This window comes from Pecten maximus, unplaced genomic scaffold, assembly GCF_902652985.1.
Source record: "Pecten maximus unplaced genomic scaffold, xPecMax1.1, whole genome shotgun sequence".
In the NCBI taxonomy this organism is placed as follows: Eukaryota; Metazoa; Mollusca; class Bivalvia; order Pectinida; family Pectinidae; genus Pecten; species Pecten maximus.
Genome location: NW_022982700.1, coordinates 1 through 10627, shown reverse-complemented (window position 1 = coordinate 10627; position 10627 = coordinate 1). Strand labels below are relative to the sequence as shown.

At 36.1% G+C, this 10627-nt stretch overlaps 1 long non-coding RNA gene across 1 annotated transcript; it reads right to left on the bottom strand.

Moving 5' to 3' along the window:
* Positions 1 to 3003: 3003 nt before the first annotated feature.
* LOC117320807 lies at positions 3004 to 9060 on the bottom strand. Its single transcript, XR_004531162.1, has 2 exons — positions 8258 to 9060; positions 3004 to 3660 (listed from the first exon to the last, which is right to left on the bottom strand). It is a non-coding gene; the product is annotated as an uncharacterized LOC117320807 (long non-coding RNA).
* Positions 9061 to 10627: the final 1567 nt, after the last annotated feature.

The following is a 10627-nucleotide window of genomic DNA, read 5'->3' as shown; positions in this document are numbered from 1 at the left end:
ATTCGAATTTATTTAGAAATTTTTAAATTTATTTAAAAATTTATTTCTTAAAAAACTTGTATGGAATGAAGTGCAGTATGGAATGAAGTGCAGTAAGGAGGCGATAACAGAGTTATCGTTCCTTACGGAACGGAATGTAGACACGGCTACTTTTGGCTACTTAGCAGCGTATTACTGCGCTTTGGGTGCAAAGAAAACGCTACTTAATTTTTTAATGAAACTTTCCACATTTATAAAACTCGGTGTGATCTACGTCCTGACATATTCGGTATATCTGGGAAAAATCTAGTTGTCGAGATATTTGGGGCCAAACAGGCCAAAATCGACACTTTGACTGTTGGTTACTGTATAACTCGACCTGGAGAGTTTAATCTTAAATCTGACGAAATGACCCTCCAAATGTAGCAAGTAGAAGTAATTCTGAAGAAAACAGTATCTTTGGTTTTTCGATAACTGTCATAAAACGGCCACAATAGGGTTTTGAAAAAGGGTCGTATTTATCAGACGTGTCATGGAATGTTCTAGAACATTCTAGAACACATTCCAGAGGCGAGTCTATTCCGGATGTGACGTCAGTGACGTCACCAAGTGTGTTGTGCAAGCCGCCTGCCTGATTGAACTGCTCGGTAAGCTGGGTTCAGATGAATTTTACTGTTATTGCCAGTATATATTGCTATTTTTCAACATCAGAGGCAATGCTCCAGGATATAGATACTTTGTCGCGATCACAAACATGCATGCGAAAAATCAACCCAGCGTTCAGAATGTCAAGCAAATTCCCGAAGCCTCGGAGGTCTAACGCTGACGGTAAGTAAAAGTGTTTGTTGACGTTTGATGAAACAGACGACGGTAAATATGCACGGAGAACAGTCCCCGTTTATTTGATATTTAATGTAGTGATACTTTGTCTTCGAAGTTAACTAATTGTTTAATTTGGGTAGTCTGTGTACCGTATTAGTTTGTAGCTAGATTCGTTATGTGATTGTTCACGTCTAAAAATAACAACGGGAATCTCCAGATTGAAGTGACAAATGTACACAGAACCGTGTTCTCTGGGATACTATCTCGTGAATGACCACACCCAAGGCTATTTCATTGCAACTTTTCTGATATATGAATTAATTTGTGAAAAGAGAAATAACATAAATCTCGATTTTTACCGATGATTTACTGACGTAGACTTACTAGAGTCCCCGAGGAGAAGGGATGCCTTACTCGGGCACGTCTTGCATTGCTACGTACTCTCACAAGAAAGACTAGCATTACCCATGAACATTATAAAAAAATACAAGCATTTGTAGAACGGCGACTTAAATGTGACTTGGATTTCATTTAATTTTGTAGAACTATTTAAATTGAACCACCTACACTGCGGGCTGGAAACTTCCTCACTACACTACAGTACAGTACAATACTGCAGTAGGCCTACATCATATCAATAGATTAAAAATGAAAATTTCAAGATTTGGAATAGATTTCTGAATAAAATATTGAATAATGTCAGCCTGTGTAGCATTTTACAATTTGAAAGGCCAGTTCAAACTATTTGAATTATTTGGTTCACCTCATATTATCAGCAACTTTTTTTTCAATTAGTTCATTTTTGAAATGTTTAATGAAATAGTATTCTGATCTATTATATTCAAATGCTTGTAACTCAAAATCAAAGTCTGTAACATGCCCTTGATTGAGACTATGCCTCTGGACAGGTTAAATCATATCATCTTTTGCATACATGTAAATGTAAATAAACAAAATTAATATATATAGTTAATTTTCAAATTCATTGTTTCAAATACCATACAACATATTTAAATCATTCGCTTGCATACACCGAAGAGAAGTAAAATACAAAAAAGCTGTTCTGACAAATTTATGCTAAGATATTGTCAATTATTATGATTGCATTATCTGATTAAGTTAAATTAAGTTAATTTTGGGTGGGAAAACATGTTATGTACAGTAGCTTTTTTTAATATCTTGACCCCAAGTTCATTTCAACTTATTAGAAAAGGCATTATAGAAAATTATTTGACAATATCAGTGTTACCAGAATTCAGCTCTCACAATTTTGCAAAATATTCTTCGAAATGTCACCTGCACACACGAAAATTTGTGAATTTTCAAATATCTTTGCCTCAAATACCATACCAACATATTTAAACCTTTCGCTCGCATACACCGAAGAAAACAATGTGCGAGAAAGCTGTTCTGACAAATTTATGCTAAAATATTGTCAATTATCATGTCGAATTAAGTTAAATTAAGTTAATTTTGGTGTGAAAACATGTTATGTTATTTTTTTTGTAATATTTTGATTTAAAATTCATTTCAACTTATTATAAATGGTATTATAGAAAATTATTTGACAAAATCAGAGTAACCAGAATTCAACCATTACAATTTTACAAAATAGTCTTCGAAATGTCATCTGCACACAGGAAAATTATTGGATTTTCAAATATCTTTGCCTCATATACCATACCTACATATTTAAACCTTTCGCTCTCATACACCGAAGAAAACAATGTGCGAGAAAGCTGTTCTGACAAATTTATGCTAAAATATTGTGAATTATTATGTTGCATTAAGTTAAACTCAGTTACTTTAGGTGTGGAAACATGTAGTGTATTGTTTTGGCTTTTGAAATCAATTTCAACTTATTGCAAAAGATATTATAGAATATTACTCGACAAACTTTAAGAATTACCAATATTAAATTATGACTCTTTTACAAAATATTCTGATTCAAAATGTCATCAACAAACAGGTAAACAAGAGTAAATTTTCAAATATTTTTACCTGCAATACTGTACCATACCAACATATTTCAACTTTTTATTTACATGTGAAAACAATATGCTCTTGATAGCATGTGAAAGGCCTCCTATACTGTATGTTCTTAAGTGAGGTAGTCACAAGCTACTACAAGGAGACCCTACCTCAAAATGAATGGCTGTTCACGGGTTGATAATCCCAGCAAACATAACAACACAAACATAGTTAAGAGTAAGACATGTCATTTATTTTCAGTGCTGTTTTGGTTGTGTCCTGGATGACATGCAAAAGGCCTCCTGCATGTTGTTCATTGAGGTAGTCACCAACTACTACCCGGCCTTAACTAAGAGATACCAATTTTTTTCAGAAACCTGCCAAACTGGTGTACACTGCTGCCTCATGGATATTTCATAATCCATATATAGGCTGAATACTGGTTGATTTTGCCCGCTTTGTGAACTCGTAAATTTTGGACGCAGGATTTTTACATCACATATATGACATTTTAAAATCTTAGATGGCATGTCACTATTTTATTGATTAGAATACTGTGCGTGTGTAACAGAGCGCATGATTAATTATATTTAAATCACTGTCTCCGCTAGGGATCGAACCCAGGACCTCTGGCTTACAAGTCTTACGCTCAACCAATCGAGCTATAGAGAAGAACTCTCTAGCCGAGCGGTATATTGCGGCTAGTATTTACCAGGGTTACATACTTCCCCTCCAGGAAAGAACTCGTCCTCGAGTTTACAGGAGTAACAGTGATGCTTGTGGAGCAATCCTGATTATTTTCCCCAGGTCCCTACATGGGCCAATGTAACAGAGCGCATGATTAATTAAATTTATATCACTGCCTCAGCTAGGGATTGAACCCGGGACCTCTGGTACTCAGAGGCTTCTAATTACTGGTGGAAATTGAGTTATTGTTCGATTTTGACGACATTTGGTATGTAGGTACATCATTGGACACTGGTCCCTCTCGTAGCCTCACTGTCACATTTAAACAAAATGGCCGCCAATCCTTGGCCTCCGATTGGTCCAAATTTAGTTATTGTTCGATTTTGATGAAATTTGATATGTAAGAACACCTTGGACACAAGTCCCTCTCGTAGCCTCAATTTCACATTTAAACAAAATGGCCGCCAATTCTTTGCCTCTGATTGGTCCGGATTTAGATATCGTCCGATTTTGATGAAATTTAATATGTAGGTACATAATTGGACACAGTTCCTCTCGTTGCCTCACTTTCACATTTAAACAAAATGGCCGTCAATTTCTGGCCTCTGATTGGTCCAGATTCCGATATCGTCTGATTTTGATGAAATTTGGTATATAGGTACATCATTGAACACCGGTCGCTCTCGTAGCCTCACTTTCACATTTAAACAAAATGGCCGCCAATTCCCGGCCTCTGATTAGTCGAAATGTAGATAATGTTCAGTTTTAATTCGATTTGATATATGAGGGTATTAGGGGACTGCAAATTCAATTTCATGAGTTTTGTTGCCTTTACGAACAACACATTCTTTGTATTGGTCGAAAATTAGATATTGAGCGATTTTGACAAAACATGCTCACACAAAGTTATCGCCCCTTACTACACTTCATTCCATCTGTGACATCCTTCAGGTGTCACCCTCTAGTATGGAATGAAGTGCAGTAAGGAGGCGATAACAGAGTTATCGTTCCTTACGGAACGTAATGTAGACACGGCTACTTTGCCTACTTTAGCAGCATATACTGCGACTTTGGGGCAAAGAAAACGGCTCGATACATTTTGATGAAACTTTCTACACTTGTAAAACTCGACGTGATCTATGTCCTGGCATGTCCCGTATATCTGGGAAAAATCTAGTTATGGAGATATTTTGGGTCAAAGTGGCCAAAATCGACACTTTGCCTGTTGGTTTCTGTTGAACACGGTCTGGAGAGTTTAATATTAAATCTGACGAAATGACCCTCCAAATATAGCAAGTAGAAGTAATTCTGAAGAAAACAGTATCTTTGGTTTTTCGATATCTGTCATAGAACGGCCACAATAGGGTTTTGAAAAAGGGTCGTATTTATCAGAAGTGTCATGGAATGTTCTAGAACATTCTAGAACACATTCCAGAGGCGAGTCTATTCCGGATGTGACGTCAGTGACGTCACCTAGTGTGTTGTGCAAGCCGCCTGCCTGATTGAACTGCTCGGTAAGCTGGGTTCAGATGAATTTTACTGTTATTGCCAGTATATATTGCTATTTTTGAACATCAGAGGCAATGCTCCAGGATATAGATACTTTGTTACGATCACAAACATGCATGCGAAAAATCAACCCAGCGTTCAGAATGTCAAGCAAATTCCCGAAGCCTCGGAGGTCTAACGCTGACGGTAAGTAAAAGTGTTTGTTGACGTTTGATGAAACAGACGACGGTAAATATGCACGGAGAACAGTCCCCGTTTATTTGATATTTAATGTAGTGATACTTTGTCTTCGAAGTTAACTAATTGTTTAATTTGGGTAGTCTGTGTACCGTATTTGTTTGTGGCTAGATTCGTTATGTGATTGTTTACGTCTAAAAATAACAACGGGAATCTCCAGATTGAAGTGACAAATGTACACAGAACCGTGTTCTCTGGGATACTATCTCGTGAATGACCACACCCAAGGCTACTTCTTTGCAACTTTTCTGATATATGAATTAATTTGTGAAAAGAGAAATAACATAAATCTCGATTTTTACCGATGATTTACTGACGTAGACTTACTAAAGTCCCCGAGGAGAAGGGATGCCTTACTCGGGCACGTCTTGCATTGCTACGTACTCTCACAAGAAAGACTAGCATTACCCATGAACATTATCAAAAAAAAATACAAGCATTTGTAGAACGGCGACTTAAATGTGACTTGGATTTCATTGAATTTTGTAGAACTATTTAAATTGAACCACCTACACTGCGGGCTGGAAACTTCCTCACTACACTACAGTACAATACTGCAGTAGGCCTACATCATATCAATAGATTAAAAATGAAAATTTCAAGATTTGAAATAGATTTCTGAATAAAATATTGAATAATGTCAGCCTGTGTAGCATTTTACAATTTGAAAGGCCAGTTCAAACTATTTGAATTATTTGGTTCACCTCATATTATCAGCAACTTTTTTTTCAATTAGAAATCTAGTTCATTTTTGAAATGTTTAATGAAATAGTATTCTGATCTATTATATTCAAATGCTTGTAACTCAAAATTAAAGTCTGTAACATGCCCTTGATTGAGACTATGCCTTTGGACAGGTTAAATCTTTTGCATACATGTAAAAATTTATGTAAATAAACAAAATTAATATAAATAGTAAATTTTCAAATTCATTGTTTCAAATACCATACAACATATTTAAATCTTTCGCTTGCATACTCCGAAGAGAAGTAAAATACAAAAAAGCTGTTCTGACAAATTTATGCTAAGATATTGTCAATTATTATGATTGCATTATCTGATTAAGTTAAATTAAGTTAATTTTGGGTGGGAAAACATGTTATGTACAGTAGCTTTTTTTAATATCTTGACTGAAAGTTCATTTCAACTTATTAGAAAAAGCATTATAGAAAATTATTTGACAATATCAGTGTTACCAGAATTCAGCTCTCACAATTTTGCAAAATATTCTTCGAAATGTCACCTGCACACACGAAAATTTGTGAATTTTCAAATATCTTTGCCTCAAATACCATACCAACATATTTAAACCTTTCGCTCGCATACACCGAAGAAAACAATGCGAGAAAGCTGTTCTGACAAATTTATGCTAAAATATTGTCAATTATTATGTCGAATTAAGTTAAATTAAGTTAATTTTGGTGTGATAACATGTTATGTTATTTTTTTTGTAATATTTTGATTTAAAATTCATTTCAACTTATTATAAATGGTATTATAGAAAATTATTTGACAAAATCAGAGTAACCAGAATTCAACCATTACAATTTTACAAAATAGTCTTCGAAATGTCATCTGCACATAGGAAAATTATTGGATTTTCAAATATCTTTGCCTCAAATACCATACCTACATATTTAAACCTTTCGCTCTCATACACCGAAGAAAACAATGTGCGAGAAAGCTGTTCTGACAAATTTATGCTAAAATATTGTGAATTATTATGTTGCATTAAGTTAAACTCAGTTACTTTAGGTGTGGAACCATGTAGTGTATTTTTTTGGCTTTTGAAATCAATTTCAACTTATTGCAAAAGATATTATAGAATATTACTCGACAAACTTAAAGAATTACCAATATTAAATTATGACTATTTTACAAAATATTCTGATTCAAAATGTCATCAACAAACAGGTAAACAAGAGTAAATTTTCAAATATTTTTGCCTGCAATACTGTACCATACCAACATATTTCAACTTTTTATTTACATGTGAAAACAATATGCTCTTGATGGCGTGTGAAAGGCCTCCTATACTGTATGTTCTTAAGTGAGGTAGTCACAAGCTACTACAAGGAGACCCTACCTCAAAATGAATGGCTGGTTCACGGGTTGATAATCCCAGCAAACATAACAACACAAACATAGTTAAGAGTAAGACATGTCATTTATTTTCAGTGCTGTTTTGGTTGTGTCCTGGATGACATGCAAAAGGCCTCCTGCATGTTGTTCATTGAGGTAGTCACCAACTACTACCCGGCCTTAACTAAGATATACCACTTATTTTTCAGAAACCTGCCTAACTGGTGTACACTGTTGCCTCATAAGAGGTTGAAAAAAAATTGATTTAAAAGAAAACATGATTGTTTACACTTGATTAAGCTTCATTTACATAAATTTTAGCTCAAATTCATTTAAAACTTGCTAATTACCTTATTTGTGATCTGGCAAAGATATTTAAGGGAGATAACTTGCTTATCTGGTCTAATATATAAAATTGATTATCAGTAATAATGAAATGATTACTGAATAATTATTCAATGTTTTATAACAAACTCAAAATGACAGATTGGATATTTCATAATCCATATATAGGCTGAATACTGGTTGATTTTGCCCGCTTTGTGAACCTGTAAATTTTGGACACATGATTTTTACATCATATATATGACATTTTAAAATCTTAGATGGCATGTCACTAATTTATTGATTAGAATACTGTGAGTGTGTAACAGAGCGCATGACTAATTAGATTTAAATCACTGTCTCCGCTAGGGATCGAACCCAGGACCTCTGGCTTACAAGTCTTACGCTCAACCAATCGAGCTATAGAGAAGATCTCTCTAGCCGAGCGGTATATTGCGGCTAGTATTTACGAGGGTTACATACTTCCCCTCCAGGAAAGAAGTCGTCCTCGAGTTTACAGGAGTAACAGTGATGCTTGTGGAGCAATCCTGATTATTTTCCCCAGGTCCCTACATGGGCCAATGTAACAGAGCGCATGATTAATTAAATTTATATCACTGCCTCAGCTAGGGATTGAACCAGGGACCTCTGGCTTACTAGTCTTACGCTCAACCGATCGAGCTAAATTGAAGATCTCTCTAGTCCAGCGGTATATTGCGACTAGTTTTTACAGGAGTTACAATTTATTGTTCTGTTTGTTAGCTGGGTTTATTGCCATATGAAGAGTCAGGATCATTTTGAGGCTGGGTCTGCTTGGATGGAGTAGTTGGTGACTACCTCATTGAACAACACACGAGGTGCCCAGAACTTAGGATTGGATAGATGCTAATTGAATCAACATGCCATATTCCAGAACCTGTTTTAGTGTGAGAATTATTACAAGATAATTTATAACCAATACATAATTAAGTCCCCCACTTAATGAAATTTGACACTCAAAGGCTTCTAATTACTGGTGGAAATTGAGTTATTGTTCGATTTTGAGGACGTTTGGTATGTAGGTACATCATTGGACATCGGTCCCTCTCGTAGCCTCACTTTCACTTTTAAACAAAATGGCCGCCAATCCTTGGCCTCCGATTGGTCCAAATTTAGATATAGTTCGATTTTGATGAAATTTGATATGTAGGAACATCCTTGGACACAAGTCCCTCTTGTAGCCTCAATTTCACATTTAAACAAAATGGCCGTCAATTCTTGGCCTCTGATTGGTCCGGATTTAGATATCGTCCGATTTTGATGAAATTTAATATGTAGGTACATAATTGGACACGGTACCTCTCGTTGCCTCACTTTCACATTTAAACAAAATGGCCGCCAATTCCTGGCCTCTGATTGGTCCAGATTCCGATATCGTCTGATTTTGATGAAATTTGGTATATAGGTACATCATTGAACACCGGTCGCTCTCGTAGCCTCACTTTCACATTTAAACAAAATGGCCGCCAATTCCCGGCCTCTGATTAGTCGAAATGTAGATAATGTTCAGTTTCAATTCGATTTGCCTTGACGAACACCACATTCTTTGTTTTGGTCGAAAATTAGATATTGAGCGATTTTGACAAAACGTGCTCACACAGAGTTATCGCCCCTTACTACACTTCATTCCATCTGTGACATCCTTCAGGTGTCACCCTCTAGTATGGAATGAAGTGTAGTAAGGGGGCGATAACTCTGTTATCGTTCCTTACGGAACGTAATGTATACACGGCTACTTCTGCCTATTTTGCCGGATATATGCGCGATTTGGGCGTCTTGAAAACGGCACCATACATTGTCATAAAACTTTCCACATTTGTAAAACTCGACGGGATCTAGGTGCTGACATGTCAGGTATATCTGGGGAAAATCTAGTTATGGAGATATTTTGGGTCAAACACGCCAAAATCGACACTTTGACTGCTGGTTTCTGTTTACTTAGCCTGGAGATTTCCCTCTTCGCTTTGCCCCCTTTCGTTTCTCCCCTTTTTTTTTTTTTTCCTTTTTTTGCCCCCCGGGTTTTTGGGCCCCGAGTTTTTCCAAAGGGGTTTCCCGGTTTGTTTTTTTTTGGAAAGTTTTTTGGGGCGGCTTGTATGGGCTAATCTCATTTGCCATTTGGCCCTCTTTTTTTTTTTTCCCCTTTTAAAAAAACGGGGTTTTTGTTTTGAGGGTTTTATTCTAAAAAAATTTTTTTTCTCTTTTTTTTCCCGCCCGCCTTTTCTGTGGTTTTGCCAACCGGTCAAATTACCGCTTCCCCTCTAAATTTTCCCCAAATTTTAAAACCAAAAAATTTTTTTTTTAAATTAGAAAAAGGGGCCTGGGTTTGCGGCCCCTTTTTCCCACCTTCCCCGGGAAAACCCCGGGCCCAGGACGATATTTTGGCCCCCGGGGGCCCCCGGGTCGGGGTTTTTTTACTTTCCCCCATTTCTTTTGCTCGAAAATAAACCTTTTTTTCACAAAAATTTTTTTTTTTTTTTTCCCAACCCCAAAAAAAATTAAATTTTTTTTTTCATTTTCTTTTTTTTTTCCTTCTGTCCAAAATTTTTTTTTTGGGCCGGGGGCATTCGAAAGGAACCAGTTTTTCCGCATGGGGAACCCCCGCCTGGGGCCCCCCCCCTTTTTCCCAAACCCTACCTTTATTTTTAAAGTTATTTTGATTTTTAAATTACACATCCCTTTCCCCCCCTTATTATAAGTACCCGTTTTTTGTTCATTTTTATCGGGAAAAATCCCAAAAAAACCCCCAAAGGGGGAAATTAAAAACCCCCAAATTCCCCCGGGGGAAGCTTCCACGGGGGGATTTTTTACCCGAAGGTATCTGGGTTTTTTTACCCCCTTTTTTTTAAAAAATTTTTGGTTTCTTTTAAATTTTTGTTTTTCGTTTTGGCTTACCCGGAAAAATTTAAATTTTTTGGTTTTTTTTTAAATTTTCCCTTTCGGTTTTTTTTGCCCAATTAAATTTTTCCAAAGGGTTTTG